Source organism: Oncorhynchus kisutch, unplaced genomic scaffold (assembly GCF_002021735.2).
Source record: "Oncorhynchus kisutch isolate 150728-3 unplaced genomic scaffold, Okis_V2 scaffold1295, whole genome shotgun sequence".
NCBI lineage: Eukaryota > Metazoa > Chordata > Actinopteri > Salmoniformes > Salmonidae > Oncorhynchus > Oncorhynchus kisutch.
Window position 1 is genome coordinate 22,748 of NW_022263240.1, and position 6,000 is coordinate 28,747.

The window sequence follows — 6,000 nt, forward strand, 5'->3', positions numbered from 1 at the left end:
CCAATGGAGGAGGAGTACCAAGATGGCTGAGTGATGGCTTCAACACAGTGCCCCCTGTCAGTCATCTAGTGTATTTAGATGGTTGAGTGGTGGCTTCAACACAGTGCCCCCTGTCAGTCATCTAGTGTATTTAGATGGCTGAGTGATGGCTTCAACACAGCACCCCCTGTCAGTCATCTAGTGTATTTAGATGGCTGAGTGGTGGCTTCAACACAGCACCCCCTGTCAGTCATCTAGTGTTTTTAGATAGTTGAGTGGTGGCTTCAACACAGCGCCCCCTGTCAGTCATCTAGGGTTTATCTACATCATTGGTCTTCACCTGTGTACATCTTCATAATCAGACTATAGAGTACAACAGTATGGGTCATAATTAATACCCATACAACCTAGCGGGTAAAACCAGGAAATGGTTCCTGGTTCCTGGTTTTTTAAATACTTCCTACCAGGTCTGTGTTTCAGGTAGTCTTACCCTGGCGTGACGTTTTGATAACCATGGAAATCTCTCTCGGACAAATGACCTTTTATCAATATATTCACCTGTAATTACCTCCCGAAAATTAAACGCTAACTAGCCGCTAATGTGGCTATCATTCAGAACTACACATCCTGTCACAAGCATTTCCCTCAAGACACATTTCTCCATGCAAACTCTCATCAACAAGTATCAAGTAACCTAGCAAGTACATATTATAGCCTCTTTTTTTTTCTCGTGTAATTAATTGATATTGTGTATTTCTCATGTGTATTTTTGTTTATTATTTTACAAATGACCTAGCTAACTACCTTAGTATTTTCACATTACTATAATTTTTGTAAATTTACCTTCTGGCTTTTGTATTGAAATAGCTAACGTTAGGTCTCTCCATCGATCAGAAGTATGTTGCTGTGCTATATACCGGATTGTAACCACTTACTTCAATAAGTTCACATGTGCATTTTATAAATAAAATAATAAAAGTAATTTGTGTTAGGTTTTTTAATGTGGTGACATGCTAGCTACCATTAGCCCACCAGGGAAGGGATATTTATCTTGCTGGTTAATGCTGACTCACCGTTCGTATTGTAGTGAAGCAGGTCTCGAACCCTCGATCTTCTAGCCCTTATTAATTAAACCCCAGGGGGTCGTTACACTCATCCCTCCTTTTTCAAAGAGCGCGTCCTCGCGCTAGCTTGCGAACCCTACGTCTTTACAGGAACGCGCGCGCGCACACACTCTCACTTGCCAAGCACGCGCACTGTCGTGGACGCAAGGGTCCGATCCCACTTCTGACACCAGTGTAATGAAACAGGCAGGGAAGCAGGACTCGGACCCTCGACCTTTCTTGGCCGAAAGTCCAGCGCGCGCTATAAGCGGCACAGTCGATATCCGCTCTTATAACCCCAACCCCCCCCCCCCCAGGGTCGTTACAGTAGAGCAGATAGAGGGGACGTTGTTCCAGCTGCAGTGACACCACTGTTCTGTGTGGAGTCAGACACGCCAGCTTTACGTTAGTCCGGGAACCATGGCAATGACAGTTGGTTAGCTAGCGTGTCGCCGCTTAGAAAAGGTCTGACTGCACGAACGGTAAGCTAATGTTAACTAACTAGCTTAGCTAAATATTGCCTGGTGGGTTAGCTAGTTAGGTACCATGGTTGGCTAGCTAGTTATAGGTACCATTGTTGGCTAGCTAGTTATAGGTACCATGGTTGGCTAGCTAGTTATAGGTACCATGGTTGGCTAGCTAGTTATAGGTACCATGGTTGGCTAGCTAGTTATGTACCTTGGTTGGCTAGTAAGTTAGGTACCTTGGTTGGCTAGTAAGTTAGGTACCATGGTTGGCTAGTGAGTTAGGTACCTTGGTTGGCTAGTTAGTTAGGTACCTTGGTTGGCTGGCTAGTTAGTTAGGTACCTTGGTTGGCTAGCTAGTTATAGGTACCTTGGTTGGCTAGTTAGTTAGGTACCTTGTTTGGCTAGTTAGTTAGGTACCTTGGTTGGCTAGTTAGTTAGGTACCTTGGTTGGCTAGTTGGCTACATTAGCTAAGGTTGGCTAGTTAGTTAGGTATCATGTTTGGCTAGTTAGTTAGGTATCATGTTTGGCTAGTTAGTTAGGTACCATGGTTGGCTAGTTAGTTAGGTACCATGGTTGGCTAGTAAGTTAGGTACCTTGGTTGGTTAGTTAGTTAGGTACCTTGGTTGGCTAGTTAGTTAGGTTCCTTGGTTGGCTAGTTAGTTAGGTACCATGGTAGGCTAGTAAGTTAGGTACCTTGGTTGGCTAGTTAGTTATAGGTACCATGGTTGGCTAGTTAGTTAGTTACCTTGGTTGGCTAGTTAGTTAGGTACCTTGGTTGGCTAGTTAGTTAGGTACCATGGTTGACTAGTAAGTTAGGTACCTTGGTTGGCTAGTTAGTTAGGTACCATGGTTGGCTAGTTAGTTAGGTTCCTTGGTAGGCTAGTAAGTTAGGTACCATGGTTGGCTAGTAAGTTAGGTACCATGGTTGGCTAGTTAGTTAGGTACCTTGGTTGGCTAGTAAGTTAGGTACCATGGTTGGCTAGTTAGTTAGGTACCTTGGTTGGCTAGTTAGTTAGGTACCTTGGTTGGCTAGTGTGTGTAATATAAATTATTCTGGGAGTCTAGTGTGTGTAATATGAATTATTCTGGGAGTCTAGTGTGTGTAATATGAATTATTCTGGGAGTCTAGTGTGTGTAATATACATTATTCTGGGAGTCTAGTGTGTGTAATATACATTATTCTGGGAGTCTAGTGTGTGTAATATACATTATTCTGGGAGTCTAGTGTGTGTAATATACATTATTCTGGGAGTCTAGTGTGTGTAATATACATTATTCTGGGAGTCTAGTGTATGTAATATAAATTATTCTGGGAGTCTAGTGTGTGTGTATGAACTATGTGGAATATTTTTGGACCATCTTTCCTCCCTGAAAGCAGGTACTGACAGGAGGACGAGGCCCGTGACGAGAATGATGATCCAGTGACAGTGTTTAAAAACCTATTTACAAGAAATTTACATTTCACTGTTGTAAAACCGTGAGGCACCCAGGATCCCAGACCGTCTGGTGAGGGGCACCCAGGATCCCAGACCATCCGGTGAGGGGCACCCAGGATCCCAGACCGTCCGGTGAGGCACCCAGGATCCCAGACCGTCTGGTGAGGGGCACCCAGGACCCCAGACCGTCTGGTGAGGGGCACCCAGGATCCCAGACCGTCTGGTGAGGGGCACCCAGGATCCCAGACAGTCTGGTGAGAGGCACCCAGGATCCCAGACCGTCTGGTGGGGTGTGGACCCCAGACCGTCTGGTGAGAGGCACCCAGGACCCCAGACCGTCTGGTGAGGGGTACTCAGGATCCCAGACCGTCCGGTGAGGCACCCAGACTGCCTGGTGAGGGGCACCCAGGATCCCAGACCGTCTGGTGAGAGGCACCCAGGATCCCAGACCATGTGACCACAAAGCCCTGACTCTTGCACATCCATCCCTGTAGACATTTTGAATTCCTTGATGCCCCTCCCTCTTTGTCATCTGTCCCCCACATTATAGACAGTTTTTTTCCCATCAACTTTTAATTAATAACTTGGGATTTTTTACCACTTGCCATATCAATCATAATAGTGGGAAGGAGCCTACAGATCCAGACTGTGTGAGGGCATGTACCACTCAGAATAAATAAATACTGTTCCTTTGAAGATTTTGTCTCTTGTCATAAACTATACTGAACAGAAAATATGTAAAGTGTTGGTCCAATGTTTCATAAGCTGAAAAAATATATATTCCAGAAATGTTCCATATTTCTCACAAAAAAAAATGTGCACAAATTTGTTTCCATCACCTGTTAGTGAGTATTTCTCATTTGTCAAGATAATCCATCCATCTGACAGGTGTGGTATATCAATAAACTGATTAAACAGCATGATCATTACACAGGTGCACCTTCCGCTGGGGACAATAACATGATCATTACACAGGTGCACCTTCCGCTGGGGACAATAACAGCATGATCATTACACAGGTGCACCTTCCGCTGGGGACAATAACAGCATGATCATTACACAGGTGCACCTTCCTCTGGGGACAATAACATGATCATTACACAGGTGCACCTTCCGCTGGGGACAATAACATGATCATTACACAGGTGCACCTTCCGCTGGGGACAATAACATGATCATTACACAGGTGCACCTTCCACTGGGGACAATAACATGATCATTACACAGGTGCACCTTCCGCTGGGGACAATAACAGCATGATCATTACACAGGTGCACCTTCCGCTGGGGACAATAACAGCATGATCATTACACAGGTGCACCTTCCTCTGGGGACAATAACATGATCATTACACAGGTGCACCTTCCGCTGGGGACAATAACATGATCATTACACAGGTGCACCTTCCGCTGGGGACAATAACATGATCATTACACAGGTGCACCTTCCACTGGGGACAATAACATGATCATTACACAGGTGCACCTTCCGCTGGGGACAATAACAGCATGATCATTACACAGGTGCACCTTCCGCTGGGGACAATAACATGATCATTACACAGGTGCACCTTCCGCTGGGGACAATAACAGCATGATCATTACACAGGTGTAATCTTCTCCACATGGCCAGACTGATAGTGGTCTTCTCCACATGGCCAGACTGATAGTGGTCTTCTCCACATGGCCAGACTGATAGTGGTCTTCTCCACATGGCCAGTCTGATAGTGGTCTTCTCCACATGGCCAGACTGATAGTGGTCTTCTCCACATGGCCAGACTGATAGTGGTCTTCTCCACATGGCCAGACTGATAGTGGTCTTCTCCACATGGCCAGACTGATAGTGGTCTTCTCCACATGGCCAGTCTGATAGTGGTCTTCTCCACATGGCCAGACTGATAGTGGTCTTCTCCACATGGCCAGACTGATAGTGGTCTTCTCCACATGGCCAGACTGATAGTGGTCTTCTCCCCTTTTCAAGGCTCTTATGCACATCCTTGATCAAATCAATGAGGTCTGAAGTAGACACACAAGTCAACATACTGTACAAACAGTTATCTAGGCTAAGGAATACCACGTTATGTTCTCATCTACTGCTCTGCTATCTAGCTAGCTAAAGTCTATAACACTTAGACTATGGGATGGATGCATTAATGTCCCTTTCATACAGTTGTTATGCTAACTAGCTAAAGTGTGGTCAGTGTCTGAGATTGAACAGTAGTAGATGTTTGACCTCTGTCATTGCCAACAAAGGGTATATAACAAAGTATTGAGTTAAACTTTTGTTATTGACCAAATACTTATTTTCCACCATAATTTGGAAATAAATTCATTAAAAATCCTACAATGTGATTTTCTGGATTTTTTTCTCCTCATTTTGTCTGTCATAGTTGAAGTGTACCTATGATGAAAATTACAGGCCTCATCTTTTTAAGTGGGAGAACTTGCACAATTGGTGGCTGACTAAATACTTTTTTGCCCCACTGTACATATATATATATATATATATACATATTTCTATACATATTTATATATATATATATATGCAAAGCTGTCATCAAGGCAAAGGATGGCGACTTTGAAGAATCTAAATTATAAAATGTATTTGATTTGTTTCAACACTTTTTGGTTACTAAATGTTAACAAAATAAAGAAAAACCTTTGAATGAGTTTGACTGGTACTTTATATAAATATATACTCCGAGTTCCTGGTGACTATTTCCATTATGGCGGGGTGGCCTAGTGGTTAGAGTGTAGAGGTGGTAGGTAGCCTAGTGGTTAGAGTGTAGAGGTGGCAGGTAGCCTAGTGGTTAGAGTGTAGAGGTGGCAGGTAGCCTAGTGGTTAGAGTGTAGAGGTGGCAGGTAGCCTAGTGGTTAGAGTGTTGGGCCAGTAACCGAAAGGTTGCTAGATTGAATCCCCGAGCTGACAAGGTAAAAATCGGTCATTCTGCCCCCTGAACAGGGCAGTTCATAGGCTATCATTGTAAATAAGAATTTGTTCTTAACTGACTTGCC